This window comes from Haemorhous mexicanus, chromosome 2, assembly GCF_027477595.1.
Source record: "Haemorhous mexicanus isolate bHaeMex1 chromosome 2, bHaeMex1.pri, whole genome shotgun sequence".
Taxonomy (NCBI): Eukaryota; Metazoa; Chordata; class Aves; order Passeriformes; family Fringillidae; genus Haemorhous; species Haemorhous mexicanus.
In genome coordinates, this window is record NC_082342.1 from 40,598,324 (window position 1) to 40,620,982 (window position 22,659).

Below are 22,659 nucleotides of genomic sequence, written 5' to 3' on the forward strand. Positions count from 1 at the left end.
CTTCATATCTTCCCCTCCAAGTTGTGTCTGCCTCCTTGATTTTTTTCCCTGCTTTTGCAACAGCTGTCAGGTTAGTTTTGGCCTATTTTGATTTTTTGTGCTGCGTCTCATTTCCACCCAGACCACTTTCTTGCAGTCATTACATCTCCCCGTTTTCTGGGTTTCTGGGGGTTTTTTTCAATTGCATTTCTTTCCATCATATCTTCTTTCCAGAGTGTTTGTGAGCCTTTCTTTTCAGGGTCGCAAGATTTCGTTTCCCGTCCCGAAAGGAAATTTCATTTCCTTTCGGGACGGGAAACGAAATCTTGCGATTTCAATGGGAACCAAGGGGGCAAGCTTTGGTGCAAGTCCCTGCCCTAGATGGTATGCCATGCCTTTTGATGGCTTTGACTTTGGCTGAGATTTTTTTTTTTTTTTTTCATTTTTTTAAGTATCCACGCTATGTCCTTCATATCTTCCCCTCCAAGTTGTGTCTGCCTCCTTGATTTTTCCCCTGCTTTTGCCACAGCTGTCAGGTTAGTTCTGGCCTCTTTCGGACCTTTGCACTGTACATCATTGCCACACAGACCACTTTCTCCTAGTCACTAAATTTCCCAATTTTTTTTTTTTCTCCTTCAATTTCATTTCCTTTGATGGTATCTCCATTTCAGAGTGCTCCTTAGTCCTTCTTATTTGTTTTGCCCTTCAGCGTGGTTCAATTTTTGCAAGCCTAGGGGTATGTGGTGCGTGTCCCTGCACTGGAATGAATGCCATGCCTTTTGATGGCTTTGAATTTGGCCGAGATTTTTTTTTTTTTTCATTTAAAGTATCCACGCTATGTCCTTCATATCTTCCCCTCCAAGTTGTGTCTGCCTCCTTGATTTTTCCCCTGCTTTTGCCACAGCTGTCAGGTTAGTTCTGGCCTCTTTCGGTCATTTGCACTGTACATCATTGCCACACAGACCACTTTCTCATAGTCACTAAATTTCCCAATTTTTTTTTTTTTCTCCTTCAATTTCATTTCCTTTGATGGTATCTCCATTTCAGAGTGCTCCTTAGTCCTTCTTATTTGTTTTGCCCTTCAGCGTGGTTCAATTTTTGCAAGCCTAGGGGTATGTGGTGCGTGTCCCTGCACTGGAATGAATGCCATGCCTTTTGATGGCTTTGAATTTGGCCGAGATTTCTTTTTTTTTTTCATTTAAAGTATCCACGCTATGTCCTTCATATCTTCCCCTCCAAGTTGTGTCTGCCTCCTTGATTTTTTTCCCTGCTTTTGCAACAGCTGTCAGGTTAGTTTTAGCCTATTTTGATTTTTTGTGCTGCGTCTCATTTCCGCCCAGACCACTTTCTTGCAGTCATTACATCTCCCCGTTTTCCGGGTTTTTGGGGGTTTTTTTCAATTGCATTTCTTTCCATCATATCTTCTTTCCAGAGTGTTTGTGAGCCTTTCTTTTCAGGGTCGCAAGATTTCGTTTCCCGTCCCGAAAGGAAATTTCATTTCCTTTCGGGACGGGAAACGAAATCTTGCGATTTCAATGGGAACCAAGGGGGCAAGCTTTGGTGCAAGTCCCTGCCCTTGATGGCATGTTATGCCTTTTGATGGCTTTGACTTTGGCCGAGATTTTTTTTTTTTTTTCATTTTTTTAAGTATCCACGCCATGTCTTTCATATCTTCCCCTCCAAGTTGTGCCTGCCTCCTTGATTTTTCCCCTGCTTTTGCCACAGCTGTCAGGTTAGTTCTGGCCTCTTTCGGTCCTTTGCACTGTACATCATTGCCACACAGACCACTTTCTCCTAGTCACCAAATTTCCCAATTTTTTTTTTTTTTCTCCTTCAATTTCATTTCCTTTGATGGTATCTCCATTTCAGAGTGCTCCTTAGTCCGTCTTATTTGTTTTGGCCTTCAGCGGGGATCAATTTTTGCAAACCTAGGTGTATGTGGTGCATGTCCCTGCACTGGAATGAATGCCATGCCTTTTGATGGCTTTGAATTTGGCCGAGATTTTTTTTTTTTTTTTCATTTAAAGTATCCACGCTATGTCCTTCATATCTTCCCCTCCAAGTTGTGTCTGCCTCCTTGATTTTTTTCCCTGCTTTTGCAACAGCTGTCAGGTTAGTTTTGGCCTATTTTGATCCTTTGTGCTGCGTCTCATTTCCGCCCAGACCACTTTCTTGCAGTCATTACATCTCCCCGTTTTCTGGGTTTTTGGGGGTTTTTTTCAATTGCATTTCTTTCCATCATATCTTCTTTCCAGAGTGTTTGTGAGCCTTTCTTTTCAGGGTCGCAAGATTTCGTTTCCCGTCCCGAAAGGAAATTTCATTTCCTTTCGGGACGGGAAACGAAATCTTGCGATTTCAATGGGAACCAAGGGGGCAAGCTTTGGTGCAAGTCCCTGCCCTTGATGGTATGCCATGCCTTTTGATGGCTTTGACTTTGGCTGAGATTTTTTTTTTTTTTTTCATTTTTTTAAGTATCCACGCCATATCTTTCATATCTTCCCCTCCAAGTTGTGCCTGCCTCCTTGATATTTCCCCTGCTTTTGCCACAGCTGTCAGGTTAGTTCTGGCCTCTTTCGGTCCTTTGCACTGTACATCATTGCCACCCAGACCACTTTCTCATAGTCACCAAATTTCCCAGTTTTTTTTTTTTTCTCCTTCAATTTCATTTCTTTTGATGGTATCTCCATTTCAGAGTGCTCCTTAGTCCTTCTTATTTGTTTTGGCCTTCAGCGGGGATCAATTTTTGCAAGCCTAGGGGTATGTGGTGCGTGTCCCTGCCCTTGATGGTATGCCAGGCGTTTTGATGGCTTTGAATTTGGCCGAGATTTTTTTTTTTTTTTCTTTAAGTATCCACGCTATGTCCTTCATATCTTCCCCTCCAAGTTGTGCCTGCCTCCTTGATTTTTCCCCTGCTTTTGCCACAGCTGTCAGGTTAGTTCTGGCCTCTTTCGGTCCTTTGCACTGTACATCATTGCCACACAGACCACTTTCTCCTAGTCACTAAATTTCCCAATTTTTTTTTTTTTCTCCTTCTATTTCATTTCCTTTGATGGTCTCTCCATTTCAGAGTGCTCCTTAGTCCTTCTTATTTGTTTTGCCCTTCAGCGTGGTTCAATTTTTGCAAGCTAGGGGTATGTGGTGCGTGTCCCTGCACTGGAATGAATGCCATGCCTTTTGATGGCTTTGAATTTGGCTGAGATTTCTTTATTTTTTTTCATTTAAAATATCCACGCTATGTCCTTCATATCTTCCACTCCAAGTTGTGTCTGCCTCCTTGATTTTTTTCCCTGCTTTTGCCACAGCTGTCAGGTTAGTTCTGGCCTCTTTCGGTCCTTTGCACTGTACATCATTGCCACACAGACCACTTTCTCATAGTCACTAAATTTCCCAGGTTTTTTTTTTTTTTCCTTCAATTTCATTTCCTTTGATGTTATCTCCATTTCAGAGTGCTCCTTAGTCCTTCTTATTTGTTTTGGCCTTCAGCGGGGATCAGTTTTTGCAAGCCTAGGTGTATGTGGTGAATGTCCCTGCACTGGACGCCATACCATGCCTTTTGATGGCTTTGAATTTGGCCGAGATTTTTTTTTTTTTTCATTTAAAGCATCCACGCTATGTCCTTCATATCTTCCCCTCCAAGTTGTGCCTGCCTCCTTGATTTTTCCCCTGCTTTTGCCACAGCTGTCAAGTTAGTTCTGGCCTCTTTCGGTCCTTTGCACTGTACATCATTGCCACACAGACCACTTTCTCCTAGTCACTAAATTTTCCAATTTTTTTTTCCTTCAATTTCATTTCCTTTGATGTTATCTCCATTTCAGAGTGCTCCTTAGTCCTTCTTATTTGTTTTGGCCTTCAGCGGGGATCAATTTTTGCAAGCCTAGGGGTATGTGGTGCGTGTCCCTGCCCTTGATGGTATGCCAGGCGTTTTGATGGCTTTGAATTTGGCCGAGGTTTTTTTCTTTTCTTTAAGTATCCACGCTATGTCCTTCATATCTTCCCCTCCAAGTTGTGTCTGCCTCCTTGATTTTTCCCCTGCTTTTGCCACAGCTGTCAGGTTAGTTCTGGCCTCTTTCGGTCCTTTGCACTGTACATCATTGCCACACAGACCACTTTCTCCTAGTCACTAAATTTCCCAATTTTTTTTTTTTCTCCTTCAATTTCATTTCCTTTGATGGTATCTCCATTTCAGAGTGCTCCTTAGTCCTTCTTATTTGTTTTGCCCTTCAGCGTGGTTCAATTTTTGAAAGCCTAGGGGTATGTGGTGCGTGTCCCTGCACTGGACGCCATGCCATGCCTTTTGATGGCTTTGAACTTGGCCGAGATTTCTTTTTTTTTTTCATTTAAAGTATCCACGCTATGTCCTTCATATCTTCCCCTCCAAGTTGTGTCTGCCTCCTTGATTTTTTTCCCTGCTTTTGCAACAGCTGTCAGGTTAGTTTTGGCCTATTTTGATCCTTTGTGCTGCGTCTCATTTCCACCCAGACCACTTTCTTGCAGTCATTACATCTCCCCGTTTTCTGGGTTTTTGGGGGTTTTTTTCAATTGCATTTCTTTCCATCATATCTTCTTTCCAGAGTGTTTGTGAGCCTTTCTTTTCAGGGTCGCACGATTTCGTTTCCCGTCCCGAAAGGAAATTTCATTTCCTTTCGGGACGGGAAACGAAATCTTGCGATTTCAATGGGAACCAAGGGGGCAAGCTTTGGTGCAAGTCCCTGCCCTTGATGGTATGCCATGCCTTTTGATGGCTTTGACTTTGGCTGAGATTTTTTTTTTTTTTTTTCCATTTTTTTAAGTATCCACGCCATGTCTTTCATATCTTCCCCTCCAAGTTGTGCCTGCCTCCTTGATATTTCCCCTGCTTTTGCCACAGCTGTCAGGTTAGTTCTGGCCTCTTTCGGTCCTTTGCACTGTACATCATTGCCACACAGTCCACTTTCTCATAGTCACCAAATTTCCCAGTTTTTCTTTTTTTCTCCTTCAATTTCATTTCCTTTGATGGTATCTCCATTTCAGAGTGCTCCTTAGTCCTTCTTATTTGTTTTGGCCTTCAGCGGGGATCAATTTTTGCAAGCCTAGGGGTATGTGGTGCGTGTCCCTGCCCTTGATGGTATGCCAGGCGTTTTGATGGCTTTGAATTTGGCCGAGATTTTTTTTTTTTTTCTTTAAGTATCCACGCTATGTCCTTCATATCTTCCCCTCCAAGTTGTGCCTGCCTCCTTGATTTTTCCCCTGCTTTTGCCACAGCTGTCAGGTTAGTTCTGGCCTCTTTCGGTCCTTTGCAATGTATACATCATTGCCACACAGACCACTTTCTCCTAGTCACCAAATTTCCCAATTTTTATTTTTCTCCTTCAATTTCATTTCCTTTGATGGTATCTCCATTTCAGAGTGCTCCTTAGTCCTTCTTATTTGTTTTGGCCTTCAGCGTGGTTCAATTTTTGCAAGCCTAGGGGTATGTGGTGCGTGTCCCTGCACTGGAATGAATGCCATGCCTTTTGATGGCTTTGAATTTGGCCGAGATTTTTTTTTTTTTCATTTAAAGTATCCACGCTATGTCCTTCATATCTTCCCCTCCAAGTTGTGCCTGCCTCCTTGATTATTCCCCTGCTTTTGCCACAGCTGTCAGGTTAGTTCTGGCCTCTTTTGGACCTTTGCACTGTACATCATTGCCACACAGACCACTTTCTCCTAGTCACTAAATTTCCCAATTTTTTTTTTTTTCTCCTTCAATTTCATTTCCTTTGATGGTATCTCCATTTCAGAGTGCTCCTTAGTCCTTCTTATTTGTTTTGCCCTTCAGCGTGGTTCAATTTTTGCAAGCCTAGGGGTATGTGGTGCGTGTCCCTGCACTGGAATGAATGCCATGCCTTTTGATGGCTTTGAATTTGGCCGAGATTTCTTTTTTTTTTTCATTTAAAGTATCCACGCTATGTCCTTCATATCTTCCCCTCCAAGTTGTGTCTGCCTCCTTGATTTTTCCCCTGCTTTTGCCACAGCTGTCAGGTTAGTTCTGGCCTCTTTCGGTCCTTTGCACTGTACATCATTGCCACACAGACCACTTTCTCATAGTCACTAAATTTCCCAGTTTTTTTTTTTTTCTCCTTCAATTTCATTTCCTTTGATGGTATCTCCATTTCAGAGTGCTCCTTAGTCCTTCTTATTTGTTTTGGCCTTCAGCGTGGTTCAATTTTTGCAAGCCTAGGGGTATGTGGTGCGTGTCCCTGCCCTTGATGGTATGCCAGGCGTTTTGATGGCTTTGAATTTGGCTGAGATTTTTTTTTTTTTCATTTAAAGCATCCACGCTATGTCCTTCATATCTTCCCCTCCAAGTTGTGCCTGCCTCCTTGATTTTTCCCCTGCTTTTGCCACAGCTGTCAGGTTAGTTCTGGCCTCTTTCGGTCCTTTGCACTGTACATCATTGCCACACAGACCACTTTCTCCTAGTCACTAAATTTTCCAATTTTTTTTTCCTTCAATTAGATTTTCCTTTGATGTTATCTCCATTTCAGAGTGCTCCTTAGTCCTTCTTATTTGTTTTGGCCTTCAGCGGGGATCAATTTTTGCAAGCCTAGGGGTATGTGGTGCGTGTCCCATCCCTTGATGGTATGCCAGGCGTTTTGATGGCTTTGAATTTGTCCGAGATTTTTTTCTTTTCTTTAAGTATCCACGCTATGTCCTTCATATCTTCCCCTCCAAGTTGTGTCTGCCTCCTTGATTTTTCCCCTGCTTTTGCCACAGCTGTCAGGTTAGTTCTGGCCTCTTTCGGTCCTTTGCACTGTACATCATTGCCACACAGATCACTTTCTCATAGTCACTTAATTTCCCAATTTTTTTTTTTTTCTCCTTCAATTTCATTTCCTTTGATGGTCTCTCCATTTCAGAGTGCTCCTTAGTCCTTCTTATTTGTTTTGCCCTTCAGCGTGGTTCAATTTTTGCAAGCTTAGGGGTATGTGGTGCGTGTCCCTGCACTGGAATGAATGCCATGCCTTTTGATGGCTTTGAATTTGGCCGAGAATTTTTTTTTTTTTTCATTTAAAGTATCCACGCTATGTCCTTCATATCTTCCCCTCCAAGTTGTGTCTGCCTCCTTGATTTTTCCCCTGCTTTTGCCACAGCTGTCAGGTTAGTTCTGGCCTCTTTCGGACCTTTGCACTGTACATCATTGCCACACAGATCACTTTCTCCTAGTCACTTAATTTCCCAATTTTTTTTTTTTTCTCCTTCAATTTCATTTCCTTTGATGGTCTCTCCATTTCAGAGTGCTCCTTAGTCCTTCTTATTTGTTTTGCCCTTCAGCGTGGTTCAATTTTTGCAAGCCTAGGGGTATGTGGCGCGTGTCCCTGCCCTTGATGGTATGCCAGGCGTTTTGATGGCTTTGAATTTTGCCGAGATTTTTTTTTTTTTTTCTTTAAGTATCCACGCTATGTCCTTCATATCTTCCCCTCCAAGTTGTGTCTGCCTCCTTGATTTTTCCCCTGTTTTTGCCACAGCTGTCAGGTTAGTTCTGGCCTCTTTCGGTCCTTTGCACTGTACATCATTGCCACCCAGACCACTTTCTCCTAGTCACTAAATTTCCCAATTTTTTTTTTTTTCTCCTTCAATTTCATTTCCTTTGATGGTCTCTCCATTTCAGAGTGCTCCTTAGTCCTTCTTATTTGTTTTGCCCTTCAGCGTGGTTCAATTTTTGCAAGCCTAGGGGTATGTGGTGCGTGTCCCTGCACTGGAATGAATGCCATGCCTTTTGATGGCTTTGAATTTGGCCGAGATTTTTTTTTTTTTCCATAACTTTAGGTATCCACTCTATGTCCTTCATATCTTCCCCTCCAAGTTGTGTCTGCCTCCTTGATTTTTTTCCCCAGCTTTTGCAACAGCTGTCAGGTTAGTTTCGGCCTATTTTGATCCTTTGTGCTGCGTCTCATTTCCACCCAGACCACTTTCTTGCAGTCATTACATCTCCCCGTTTTCTGGGTTTTTGGGGGTTTTTTTCAATTGCATTTCTTTCCATCATATCTTCTTTCCAGAGTGTTTGTGAGCCTTTCTTTTCAGGGTCGCAAGATTTCGTTTCCCGTCCCGAAAGGAAATTTCATTTCCTTTCGGGACGGGAAACGAAATCTTGCGATTTCAATGGGAACCAAGGGGGCAAGCTTTGGTGCAAGTCCCTGCCCTTGATGGTATGCCATGCCTTTTGATGGCTTTGACTTTGGCTGAGATTTTTTTTTTTTTTTTTTCATTTTTTTAAGTATCCACGCCATGTCCTTCATATCTTCCCCTCCATGTTGTGCCTGCCTCCTTCATTTTTCCCCTGCTTTTGCTACAGCTGTCAGGTTAGTTCTGGCCTCTTTCGGTCCTTTGCACTGTACATCATTGCCACACAGACCACTTTCTCCTAGTCACTAAATTTCCCAATTTTTTTTTTTTCTCCTCCAATTTCATTTCCTTTGATGGTATCTCCATTTCAGAGTGCTCCTTAGTACTTCTTATTTGTTTTGGCCTTCAGCGGGGATCAATTTTTGCAAGCCTAGGGGTATGTGGTGCGTGTTACTGCCCTTGATGGTATGCCATGCCTTTTGATGGCTTTGACTTTGTCTGAGATTTTTTTTTTTTTTTCATTTAAAGTATCCACGCTATGTCCTTCATATCTTCCCCTCCAAGTTGTGCCTGCCTCCTTGATTTTTCCCCTGCTTTTGCCACAGCTGTCAGGTTAGTTCTGGCCTCTTTCGGTCCTTTGCAATGTATACATCATTGCCACACAGACCACTTTCTCCTAGTCACTAAATTTCCCAATTTTTTTTTTTCTCCTTCAATTTCATTTCCTTTGATGGTCTCTCCATTTCAGAGTGCTCCTTAGACCTTCTTATTTGTTTTGGCCTTCAGCGGGGATCAATTTTTGCAAGCCTAGGGGTGTGTGGTGCGTGTCCCTGCACTGGAATGAATGCCATGCCTTTTGATGGCTTTGAATTTGGCCAAGATTATTTTTTTTTTCCATAACTTTAGGTATCCACTCTATGTCCTTCATATCTTCCCCTCCAAGTTGTGTCTGCCTCCTTGATTTTTCCCCTGTTTTTGCAACAGCTGTCAGGTTAGTTCTGGCCTCTTTCGGTCCTTTGCACTGTACATCATTGCCACACAGACTACTTTCTCCTAGTCACTAAATTTCCCAATTTTTTTTTTTTTCTCCTTCAATTTCATTTCCTTTGATGGTATCTCCATTTCAGAGTGCTCCTTAGTCCTTCTTATTTGTTTTGCCCTTCAGCGTGGTTCAATTTTTGCAAGCCTAGGGGTATGTGGTGCGTGTCCCTGCACTGGACGCCATGCCATGCCTTTTGATGGCTTTGAATTTGGCCGAGATTTTTTTTTTTTTCATTTAAAGTATCCACGCTATGTCCTTCATATCTTCCCCTCCAAGTTGTGTCTGCCTCCTTGATTTTTTTCCCTGCTTTTGCAACAGCTGTCAGGTTAATTTTGGCCTATTTTGATCCTTTGTGCTGCGTCTCATTTCCGCCCAGACCACTTTCTTGCAGTCATTACATCTCCCCGTTTTCTGGGTTTTTGGGGGTTTTTTTCAATTGCATTTCTTTCCATCATATCTTCTTTCCAGAGTGTTTGTGAGCCTTTCTTTTCAGGGTCGCAAGATTTCGTTTTCCGTCCCGAAAGGAAATTTCATTTCCTTTCGGGACGGGAAACGAAATCTTGCGATTTCAATGGGAACCAAGGGGGCAAGCTTTGGTGCAAGTCCCTGCCCTTGATGGTATGCCATGCCTTTTGATGGCTTTGACTTTGGCTGAGATTTTTTTTTTTTTTTCCATTTTTTTAAGTATCCACGCCATGTCCCTCATATCTTCCCCTCCAAGTTGTGTCTGCCTCCTTGATTTTTCCCCTGCTTTTACCACAGCTGTCAGGTTAGTTCTTGCCTCTTTCGGTCCTTTGCACTGTACATCATTGCCACACAGACCACTTTCTCATAGTCACCAAATTTCCCAGTTTTTTTTTTTTTCTCCTTCAATTTCATTTCCTTTGATGGTATCTCCATTTCAGAGTGCTCCTTAGTCCTTCCTATTTGTTTTGGCCTTCAGCGGGGATGAATTTTTGAAAGCCTAGGTGTATGTGGTGCGTGTCCCTGCCCTTGATGGTATGCCAGGCGTTTTGATGGCTTTGAATTTGGCCGAGATTTTTTTTTTTTTTTCTTTAAGTATCCACGCTATGTCCTTCATATCTTCCCCTCCAAGTTGTGTCTGCCTCCTTGATTTTTCCCCTGCTTTTGCCACAGCTGTCAGGTTAGTTCTGGCCTCTTTCGGTCCTTTGCACTGTACATCATTGCCACACAGACCACTTTCTCCTAGTCACTAAATTTCCCAATTTTTTTTTTTTTCTCCTTCAATTTCATTTCCTTTGATGGTATCTCCATTTCAGAGTGCTCCTTAGTCCTTCTTATTTGTTTTGCCCTTCAGCGGGGATCAATTTTTGCAAGCCTAGGGGTATGTGGTGCGTGTCCCTGCACTGGACGCCATGCCATGCCTTTTGATGGCTTTGAATTTGGCCGAGATTTTTTTTTTTTTTTCATTTAAAGTATCCACGCTATGTCCTTCATATCTTCCCCTCCAAGTTGTGTCTGCCTCCTTGATTTTTTTCCCTGCTTTTGCAACAGCTGTCAGGTTAGTTTTGGCCTATTTTGATTTTTTGTGCTGCGTCTCATTTCCGCCCAGACCACTTTCTTGCAGTCATTACATCTCCCCGTTTTCTGGGTTTTTGGGGGTTTTTTTCAATTGCATTTCTTTCCATCATATCTTCTTTCCAGAGTGTTTGTGAGCCTTTCTTTTCAGGGTCGCAAGATTTCGTTTCCCGTCCCGAAAGGAAATGAAATTTCCTTTCGGGACGGGAAGCGAAATCTTGCGATTTCAATGGGAACCAAGGGGGCAAGCTTTGGTGCAAGTCCCTGCCCTTGATGGCATGTTATGCCTTTTGATGGCTTTGACTTTGGCTGAGATTTTTTTTTTTTTTTTCATTTTTTTAAGTATCCACGCCATGTCTTTCATATCTTCCCCTCCAAGTTGTGCCTGACTCCTTGATTTTTCCCCTGCTTTTGCAGAGTGCTCCTTAGTCCTTCTCCATTTCAGAGTGCTCCTTAGTCCTTCTTATTTGTTTTGCCCTTCAGCGTGGTTCAATTTTTGCAAGCCTAGGGGTATGTGGTGCGTGTCCCTGCACTGGAATGAATGCCATGCCTTTTGATGGCTTTGAATTTGGCCGAGATTTTTTTTTTTTTTCATTTAAAGTATCCACGCTATGTCCTTCATATCTTCCCCTCCAAGTTGTGTCTGCCTCCTTGATTTTTTTCCCTGCTTTTGCAACAGCTGTCAGGTTAGTTTTAGCCTATTTTGATTTTTTGTGCTGCGTCTCATTTCCGCCCAGACCACTTTCTTGCAGTCATTACATCTCCCCGTTTTCCGGGTTTTTGGGGGTTTTTTTCAATTGCATTTCTTTCCATCATATCTTCTTTCCAGAGTGTTTGTGAGCCTTTCTTTTCAGGGTCGCAAGATTTCGTTTCCCGTCCCGAAAGGAAATTTCATTTCCTTTCGGGACGGGAAACGAAATCTTGCGATTTCAATGGGAACCAAGAGGGCAAGCTTTGGTGCAAGTCCCTGCCCTTGATGGCATGTTATGCCTTTTGATGGCTTTGACTTTGGCTGAGATTTTTTTTTTTTTTTCATTTTTTTAAGTATCCACGCCATGTCTTTCATATCTTCCCCTCCAAGTTGTGCCTGCCTCCTTGATTTTTCCCCTGCTTTTGCCACAGCTGTCAGGTTAGTTCTGGCCTCTTTCGGTCCTTTGCACTGTACATCATTGCCACACAGACCACTTTCTCCTAGTCACCAAATTTCCCAATTTTTTTTTTTTTTCTCCTTCAATTTCGTTTCCTTTGATGGTATCTCCATTTCAGAGTGCTCCTTAGTCCTTCTTATTTGTTTTGCCCTTCAGCGTGGTTCAATTTTTGCAAGCCTAGGGGTATGTGGTGCGTGTCCCTGCACTGGAATGAATGCCATGCCTTTTGATGGCTTTGAATTTGGCCGAGATTTTTTTTTTTTTCATTTAAAGTATCCACGCTATGTCCTTCATATCTTCCCCTCCAAGTTGTGTCTGCCTCCTTGATTTTTTTCCCTGCTTTTGCAACAGCTGTCAGGTTAGTTTTAGCCTATTTTGATTTTTTGTGCTGCGTCTCATTTCCGCCCAGACCAGTTTCTTGCAGTCATTACATCTCCCCGTTTTCCGGGTTTTTGGGGGTTTTTTTCAATTGCATTTCTTTCCATCATATCTTCTTTCCAGAGTGTTTGTGAGCCTTTCTTTTCAGGGTCGCAAGATTTCGTTTCCCGTCCCGAAAGGAAATTTCATTTCCTTTCGGGACGGGAAACGAAATCTTGCGATTTCAATGGGAACCAAGGGGGCAAGCTTTGGTGCAAGTCCCTGCCCTTGATGGCATGTTATGCCTTTTGATGGCTTTGACTTTGGCTGAGATTTTTTTTTTTTTTTTTCATTTTTTTAAGTATCCACGCCATGTCTTTCATATCTTCCCCTCCAAGTTGTGCCTGCCTCCTTGATTTTTCCCCTGCTTTTGCCACAGCTGTCAGGTTAGTTCTGGCCTCTTTCGGTCCTTTGCACTGTACATCATTGCCACCCAGACCACTTTCTCATAGTCACCAAATTTCCCAGGTTTTTTTTTTTCTCCTTCTATTTCATTTCCTTTGATGGTATCTCCATTTCAGAGTGCTCCTTAGTCCTTCTTATTTGTTTTGGCCTTCAGCGGGGATCAATTTTTGCAAGCCTAGGGGTATGTGGTGCGTGTCCCTGCACTGGAATGAATGCCATGCCTTTTGATGGCTTTGAATTTGGCCGAGAATTTTTTTTTTTTTCATTTAATGTATCCACGCTATGTCCTTCATATATTCCCCTCCAAGTTGTGTCTGCCTCCTTGATTTTTCCCCTGCTTTTGCCACAGCTGTTAGGTTAGTTTTGGCCTATTTTGATTTTTTGTGCTGCGTCTCATTTCCGCCCAGACCACTTTCTTGCAGTCATTACATCTCCCCGTTTTCTGGGTTTTTGGGGGTTTTTTTCAATTGCATTTCTTTCCATCATATCTTCTTTCCAGAGTGTTTGTGAGCCTTTCTTTTCAGGGTCGCAAGATTTCGTTTCCCGTCCCGAAAGGAAATTTCATTTCCTTTCGGGACGGGAAACGAAATCTTGCGATTTCAATGGGAACCAAGGGGGCAAGATTTGGTGCAAGTCCCTGCCCTTGATGGTATGCCATGCCTTTTGATGGCTTTGACTTTGGCTGAGATTTTTTTTTTTTTTTTTCATTTTTTTAAGTATCCACGCCATGTCTTTCATATCTTCCCCTCCAAGTTGTGCCTGCCTCCTTGATTTTTCCCCTGCTTTTGCCACAGCTGTCAGGTTAGTTCTGGCCTCTTTCGGTCCTTTGCACTGTACATCATTGCCACCCAGACCACTTTCTCATAGTCACCAAATTTCCCAGGTTTTTTTTTTTCTCCTTCTATTTCATTTCCTTTGATGGTATCTCCATTTCAGAGTGCTCCTTAGTCCTTCTTATTTGTTTTGCCCTTCAGCGTGGTTCAATTTTTGCAAGCCTAGGGGTATGTGGTGCGTGTCCCTGCCCTTGATTGTATGCCAGGCGTTTTGATGGCTTTGAATTTGGCCGAGATTTTTTTTTTTTTTCTTTAAGTATCCACGCCATGTCTTTCATATCTTCCCCTCCAAGTTGTGCCTGCCTCCTTGATTTTTCCCCTGCTTTTGCCACAGCTGTCAGGTTAGTTATGGCCTCCTTTGGTCCTTTGCACTGTACATCATTGCCACACAGACCACTTTCTCCTAGTCACTAAATTTCCCAATTTTTTTTTTTTTCTCCTTCAATTTCATTTCCTTTGATGGTATCTCCATTTCAGAGTGCTCCTTAGTCCTTCTTATTGGTTTTGGACTTCAGCGTGGTTCAATTTTTGCAAGCCTAGGGGTATGTGGTGCGTGTCCCTGCACTGGAATGAATGCCATGCCTTTTGATGGCTTTGAATTTGGCCGAGAATTTTTTTTTTTTTCATTTAAAGTATCCACGCTATGTCCTTCATATCTTCCCCTCCAAGTTGTGTCTGCCTCCTTGATTTTTCCCCTGCTTTTGCCACAGCTGTCAGGTTAGTTCTGGCCTCTTTCGGTCCTTTGCGCTGTACATCATTGCCACACAGACCACTTTCTCCTAGTCACTAAATTTCCCAATTTTTTTTTTTTTCTCCTTCTATTTCATTTCCTTTGATGGTATCTCCATTTCAGAGTGCTCCTTAGTCCTTCTTATTTGTTTTGCCCTTCAGCGTGGTTCAATTTTTGAAAGCCTAGGGGTATGTGGTGCGTGTCCCTGCACTGGAATGAATGCCATGCCTTTTGATGGCTTTGAATTTTGCCGAGATTTCTTTTTTTTTTTCATTTAAAGTATCCACGCTATGTCCTTCATATCTTCCCCTCCAAGTTGTGTCTGCCTCCTTGATTTTTTTCCCTGCTTTTGCAACAGCTGTCAGGTTAGTTTTGGCCTATTTTGATCTTTGTGCTGCGTCTCATTACCACCCAGACCACTTTCTTGCAGTCATTACATCTCCCCGTTTTCTGGGTTTTTGGGGGTTTTTTTCCATTGCATTTCTTTCCATCATATCTTCTTTCCAGAGTGTTTGTGAGCCTTTCTTTTCAGGGTCGCAAGATTTCGTTTCCCGTCCCGAAAGGAAATGAAATTTCCTTTCGGGACGGGAAACGAAATCTTGCGATTTCAATGGGAACCAAGGGGGCAAGCTTTGGTGCAAGTCCCTGCCCTACATGGTATGCCATGCCTTTTGATGGCTTTGACTTTGGCTGAGATTTTTTTTTTTTTTTTTTCATTTTTTTAAGTATCCACGCTATGTCCTTCATATCTTCCCCTCCAAGTTGTGTCTGCCTCCTTGATTTTTCCCCTGCTTTTGCCACAGCTGTCAGGTTAGTTCTGGCCTCTTTCGGACCTTTGCACTGTACATCATTGCCACACAGACCACTTTCTCATAGTCACTAAATTTCCCAATTTTTTTTTTTTCTCCTTCAATTTCATTTCCTTTGATGGTATCTCCATTTCAGAGTGCTCCTTAGTCCTTCTTATTTGTTTTGCCCTTCAGCGTGGTTCAATTTTTGCAAGCCTAGGGGTATGTGGTGCGTGTCCCTGCCCTTGATGGTATGCCAGGCGTTTTGATGGCTTTGAATTTGGCCGAGATTTTTTTTTTTTTTCTTTAAGTATCCACGCTATGTCCTTCATATCTTCCCCTCCAAGTTGTGCCTGCCTCCTTGATTTTTCCCCTGCTTTTGCCACAGCTGTCAGGTTAGTTCTGGCCTCTTTCGGTCCTTTGCACTGTACATCATTGCCACACAGACCACTTTCTCCTAGTCACTAAATTTCCCAATTTTTTTTTTTTTCTCCTTCAATTTCATTTCCTTTGATGGTATCTCCATTTCAGAGTGCTCCTTAGTCCTTCTTATTGGTTTTGCCCTTCAGCGTGGTTCAATTTTTGCAAGCCTAGGGGTATGTGGTGCGTGTCCCTGCACTGGAATGAATGCCATGCCTTTTGATGGCTTTGAATTTGGCCGAGAATTTTTTTTTTTTTCATTTAAAGTATCCACGCTATGTCCTTCATATATTCCCCTCCAAGTTGTGTCTGCCTCCTTGATTTTTCCCCTGCTTTTGCCACAGCTGTCAGGTTAGTTCTGGCCTCTTTCGGTCCTCTGCGCTGTACATCATTGCCACACAGACCACTTTCTCCTAGTCACCAAATTTCCCAATTTTTTTTTTTTTCTCCTTCAATTTCATTTCCTTTGATGGTATCTCCATTTCAGAGTGCTCCTTAGTCCTTCTTATTTGTTTTGCCCTTCAGCGTGGTTCAATTTTTGAAAGCCTAGGGGTATGTGGTGCGTGTCCCTGCCCTTGATGGTATGCCAGGCGTTTTGATGGCTTTGAATTTGGCCGAGATTTTTTTTTTTTTTCTTTAAGTATCCACGCTATGTCCTTCATATCTTCCCCTCCAAGTTGTGCCTGCCTCCTTGATTATTCCCCTGCTTTTGCCACAGCTGTCAGGTTAGTTCTGGCCTTTTTCGGTCCTTTGCACTGTACATCATTGCCACACAGACCACTTTCTCCTAGTCACTAAATTTCCCAATTTTTTTTTTTTTCTCCTTCAATTTCATTTCCTTTGATGGTATCTCCATTTCAGAGTGCTCCTTAGTCCTTCTTATTTGTTTTGCCCTTCAGCGTGGTTCAATTTTTGCAAGCCTAGGGGTATGTGGTGCGTGTCCCTGCACTGGCATGAATGCCATGCCTTTTGATGGCTTTGAATTTGGCCGAGATTTCTTTTTTTTTTTCATTTAAAGTATCCACGCTATTTCCTTCATATCTTCCCCTCCAAGTTGTGTCTGCCTCCTTGATTTTTTTCCCTGCTTTTGCAACAGCTGTCAGGTTAGTTTTGGCCTATTTTGATCCTTTGTGCTGCGTCTCATTTCCACCCAGACCACTTTCTTGCAGTCATTACATCTCCCCGTTTTCTGGGTTTATGGGGGTTTTTTTCAATTGCATTTCTTTCCATCATATCTTCTTTCCAGAGTGTTTGTGAGCCTTTCTTTTCAGGGTCGCAAGATTTCGTTTCCCGTCCCGAAAGGAAATGAAATTTCCTTTCGGGACGGGAAACGAAATCTTGCGATTTCAATGGGAACCAAGGGGGCAAGCTTTGGTGCAAGTCCCTGCCCTAGATGGTATGCCATGCCTTTTGATGGCTTTGACTTTGGCTGAGATTTTTTTTTTTTTTTTTTTCATTTTTTTAAGTATCCACGCTATGTCCTTCATATCTTCCCCTCCAAGTTGTGTCTGCCTCCTTGATTTTTCCCCTGCTTTTGCCACAGCTGTCAGGTTAGTTCTGGCCTCTTTCGGACCTTTGCACTGTACATCATTGCCACACAGACCACTTTCTCCTAGTCACTAAATTTCCCAATTTTTTTTTTTTCTCCTTCAATTTCATTTCCTTTGATGGTATCTCCATTTCAGAGTGCTCCTTAGTCCTTCTTATTTGTTTTGCCCTTCAGCGTGGTTCAATTTTTGCAAGCCTAGGGGTATGTGGTGCGTGTCCCTGCACTGGAATGAATGCCATGCCTTTTGATGGCTTTGAATTTGGCCGAGATTTTTTTTTTTTTTCATTTAAAAAATCCACGCTATGTCCTTCATATCTTCCCCTCCAAGTTGTGTCTGCCTCCTTGATTTTTCCCCTGCTTTTGCCACAGCTGTCAGGTTAGTTCTGGCCTCTTTCGGTCCTTTGCACTGTACATCATTGCCACACAGACCACTTTCTCCTAGTCACCAAATTTCCCAATTTTTTTTTTTTTCTCCTTCAATTTCATTTCCTTTGATGGTATCTCCATTTCAGAGTGCTCCTTAGTCCGTCTTATTTGTTTTGGCCTTCAGCGGGGATCAATTTTTGCAAGCCTAGGTGTATGTGGTGCATGTCCATGCACTGGAATGAATGCCATGCCTTTTGATGGCTTTGAATTTGGCCGAGATTTTTTTTTTTTTTTTCATTTAAAGTATCCACGCTATGTCCTTCATATCTTCCCCTCCAAGTTGTGTCTGCCTCCTTGATTTTTTTCCCTGCTTTTGCAACAGCTGTCAGGTTAGTTTTGGCCTATTTTGATCCTTTGTGCTGCGTCTCATTTCCGCCCAGACCACTTTCTTGCAGTCATTACATCTCCCCGTTTTCCGGGTTTTTGGGGGTTTTTTTCAATTGCATTTCTTTCCATCATATCTTCTTTCCAGAGTGTTTGTGAGCCTTTCTTTTCAGGGTCGCAAGATTTCGTTTCCCGTCCCGAAAGGAAATTTCATTTCCTTTCGGGACGGGAAACGAAATCTTGCGATTTCAATGGGAACCAAGGGGGCAAGCTTTGGTGCAAGTCCCTGCCCTTGATGGTATGCCATGCCTTTTGATGGCTTTGACTTTGGCTGAGATTTTTTTTTTTTTTTTCATTTTTTTAAGTATCCACGCCATATGTTTCATATCTTCCCCTCCAAGTTGTGCCTGCCTCCTTGATATTTCCCCTGCTTTTGCCACAGCTGTCAGGTTAGTTCTGGCCTCTTTCGGTCCTTTGCACTGTACATCATTGCCACCCAGACCACTTTCTCCTAGTCACCAAATTTCCCAGTTTTTTTTTTTTTCTCCTTCAATTTCATTTCCTTTGATGGTATCTCCATTTCAGAGTGCTCCTTAGTCCTTCTTATTTGTTTTGGCCTTCAGCGGGGATCAATTTTTGCAAGCCTAAGGGTATGTGGTGCGTGTCCCTGCACTGGAATGAATGCCATGCCTTTTGATGGCTTTGAATTTGGCCGAGAATTTTTTTTTTTTTCATTTAAAGTATCCACGCTATGTCCTTCATATATTCCCCTCCAAGTTGTGTCTGCCTCCTTGATTTTTCCCCTGCTTTTGCCACAGCTGTCAGGTTAGTTCTGGCCTCTTTCGGTCCTTTGCGCTGTACATCATTGCCACACAGACCACTTTCTCATAGTCACCAAATTTCCCAATTTTTTTTTTTTTCTCCTTCAATTTCATTTCCTTTGATGGTATCTCCATTTCAGAGTGCTCCTTAGTCCTTCTTATTTGTTTTGCCCTTCAGCGTGGTTCAATTTTTGAAAGCCTAGGGGTATGTGGTGCGTGTCCCTGCCCTTGATGGTATGCCAGGCGTTTTGATGGCTTTGAATTTGGCCGAGATTTTTTTTTTTTTTCTTTAAGTATCCACGCTATGTCCTTCATATCTTCCCCTCCAAGTTGTGCCTGCCTCCTTGATTATTCCCCTGCTTTTGCCACAGCTGTCAGGTTAGTTCTGGCCTTTTTCGGTCCTTTGCACTGTACATCATTGCCACACAGACCACTTTCTCCTAGTCACTAAATTTCCCAATTTTTTTTTTTTTCTCCTTCAATTTCATTTCCTTTGATGGTATCTCCATTTCAGAGTGCTCCTTAGTCCTTCTTATTTGTTTTGCCCTTCAGCGTGGTTCAATTTTTGAAAGCCTAGGGGTATGTGGTGCGTGTCCCTGCACTGGCATGAATGCCATGCCTTTTGATGGCTTTGAATTTGGCCGAGATTTCTTTTTTTTTTTCATTTAAAGTATCCACGCTATGTCCTTCATATCTTCCCCTCCAAGTTGTGTCTGCCTCCTTGATTTTTTTCCCTGCTTTTGCAACAGCTGTCAGGTTAGTTTTGGCCTATTTTGATTTTTTGTGCTGCGTCTCATTTCCACCCAGACCACTTTCTTGCAGTCATTACATCTCCCCGTTTTCTGGGTTTTTGGGGGTTTTTTCCAATTGCATTTCTTTCCATCATATCTTCTTTCCAGAGTGTTTGTGAGCCTTTCTTTTCAGGGTCGCAAGATTTCGTTTCCCGTCCCGAAAGGAAATTTCATTTCCTTTCGGGACGGGAAACGAAATCTTGCGATTTCAATGGGAACCAAGGGGGCAAGCTTTGGTGCAAGTCCCTGCCCTAGATGGTATGCCATGCCTTTTGATGGCTTTGACTTTGGCTGAGATTTTTTTTTTTTTTTTTCATTTTTTTAAGTATCCACGCTATGTCCTTCATATCTTCCCCTCCAAGTTGTGTCTGCCTCCTTGATTTTTCCCCTGCTTTTGCCACAGCTGTCAGGTTAGTTCTGGCCTCTTTCGGACCTTTGCACTGTACATCATTGCCACACAGACCACTTTCTCCTAGTCACTAAATTTCCCAATTTTTTTTTTTTCTCCTTCAATTTCATTTCCTTTGATGGTATCTCCATTTCAGAGTGCTCCTTAGTCCTTCTTATTTGTTTTGCCCTTCAGCGTGGTTCAATTTTTGCAAGCCTAGGGGTATGTGGTGCGTGTCCCTGCACTGGAATGAATGCCATGCCTTTTGATGGCTTTGAATTTGGCCGAGATTTTTTTTTTTTTTCATTTAAAGTATCCACGCTATGTCCTTCATATCTTCCCCTCCAAGTTGTGTCTGCCTCCTTGATTTTTCCCCTGCTTTTGCCACAGCTGTCAGGTTAGTTCTGGCCTCTTTCGGTCCTTTGCACTGTACATCATTGCCACACAGACCACTTTCTCATAGTCACTAAATTTCCCAATTTTTTTTTTTTTCTCCTTCAATTTCATTTCCTTTGATGGTATCTCCATTTCAGAGTGCTCCTTAGTCCTTCTTATTTGTTTTGCCCTTCAGCGTGGTTCAATTTTTGCAAGCCTAGGGGTATGTGGTGCGTGTCCCTGCACTGGACGCCATGCCATGCCTTTTGATGGCTTTGAATTTGGCCGAGAATTTTTTTTTTTTTCATTTAAAGTATCCACGCTATGTCCTTCATATATTCCCCTCCAAGTTGTGTCTGCCTCCTTGATTTTTCCCCTGCTTTTGCCACAGCTGTCAGGTTAGTTCTGGCCTCTTTCGGTCCTTTGCGCTGTACATCATTGCCACACAGACCACTTTCTCCTAGTCACCAAATTTCCCAATTTTTTTTTTTTTCTCCTTCAATTTCATTTCCTTTGATGGTATCTTCATTTCAGAGTGCTCCTTAGTCCTTCTTATTTGTTTTGCCCTTCAGCGTGGTTCAATTTTTGAAAGCCTAGGGGTATGTGGTGCGTGTCCTCGCCCTTGATGGTATGCCAGGCGTTTTGATGGCTTTGAATTTGGCCGAGATTTTTTTTTTTTTTCTTTAAGTATCCACGCTATGTCCTTCATATCTTCCCCTCCAAGTTGTGCCTGCCTCCTTGATTATTCCCCTGCTTTTGCCACAGCTGTCAGGTTAGTTCTGGCCTCTTTCGGTCCTTTGCACTGTACATCATTGCCACACAGACCACTTTCTCCTAGTCACTAAATTTCCCAATTTTTTTTTTTTTCTCCTTCAATTTCATTTCCTTTGATGGTATCTCCATTTCAGAGTGCTCCTTAGTCCTTCTTTTTTGTTTTGCCCTTCAGCGTGGTTCAATTTTTGAAAGCCTAGGGGTATGTGGTGCGTGTCCCTGCACTGGACGCCATGCCATGCCTTTTGATGGCTTTGAATTTGGCCGAGATTTCTTTTTTTTTTTCATTTAAAGTATCCACGCTATGTCCTTCATATCTTCCCCTCCAAGTTGTGTCTGCCTCCTTGATTTTTTTCCCTGCTTTTGCAACAGCTGTCAGGTTAGTTTTGGCCTATTTTGATCCTTTGTGCTGCGTCTCATTTCCGCCCAGACCACTTTCTTGCAGTCATTACATCTCCCCGTTTTCTGGGTTTTTGGGGGTTTTTTTCAATTGCATTTCTTTCCATCATATCTTCTTTCCAGAGTGTTTGTGAGCCTTTCTTTTCAGGGTCGCAAGATTTCGTTTCCCGTCCCGAAAGGAAATGAAATTTCCTTTCGGGACGGGAAACGAAATCTTGCGATTTCAATGGGAACCAAGGGGGCAAGCTTTGGTGCAAGTCCCTTCCCTTGATGGTATGCCATGCCTTTTGATGGCTTTGACTTTGGCTGAGATTTTTTTTTTTTTTTTCATTTTTTTAAGTATCCACGCTATGTCCTTCATATCTTCCCCTCCAAGTTGTGTCTGCCTCCTTGATTTTTCCCCTGCTTTTGCCACAGCTGTCAGGTTAGTTCTGGCCTCTTTCGGACCTTTGCACTGTACATCATTGCCACACAGACCACTTTCTCCTAGTCACTAAATTTCTCAATTTTTTTTTTTTCTCCTTCAATTTCATTTCCTTTGATGGTATCTCCATTTCAGAGTGCTCCTTAGTCCTTCTTATTTGTTTTGCCCTTCAGCGTGGTTCAATTTTTGCAAGCCTAGGGGTATGTGGTGCGTGTCCCTGCACTGGAATGAATGCCATGCCTTTTGATGGCTTTGAATTTGGCCGAGATTTTTTTTTTTTTTCATTTAAAGTATCCACGCTATGTCCTTCATATCTTCCCCTCCAAGTTGTGTCTGCCTCCTTGATTTTTCCCCTGCTTTTGCCACAGCTGTCAGGTTAGTTCTGGCCTCTTTCGGTCATTTGCACTGTACATCATTGCCACACAGACCACTTTCTCATAGTCACTAAATTTCCCAATTTTTTTTTTTTTCTCCTTCAATTTCATTTCCTTTGATGGTATCTCCATTTCAGAGTGCTCCTTAGTCCGTCTTATTTGTTTTGCCCTTCAGCGTGGTTCAATTTTTGCAAGCCTAGGGGTATGTGGTGCGTGTCCCTGCACTGGAATGAATGCCATGCCTTTTGATGGCTTTGAATTTGGCCGAGATTTTTTTTTTTTTTTTCATTTAAAGTATCCACGCTATGTCCTTTATATCTTCCCCTCCAAGTTGTGTCTGCCTCCTTGATTTTTTTCCCTGCTTTTGCAACAGCTGTCAGGTTAGTTTTAGCCTATTTTGATTTTTTGTGCTGCGTCTCATTTCCGCCCAGACCAGTTTCTTGCAGTCATTACATCTCCCCGTTTTCCGGGTTTTTGGGGGTTTTTTTCAATTGCATTTCTTTCCATCATATCTTCTTTCCAGAGTGTTTGTGAGCCTTTCTTTTCAGGGTCGCAAGATTTCGTTTCCCGTCCCGAAAGGAAATGAAATTTCCTTTCGGGACGGGAAACGAAATCTTGCGATTTCAATGGG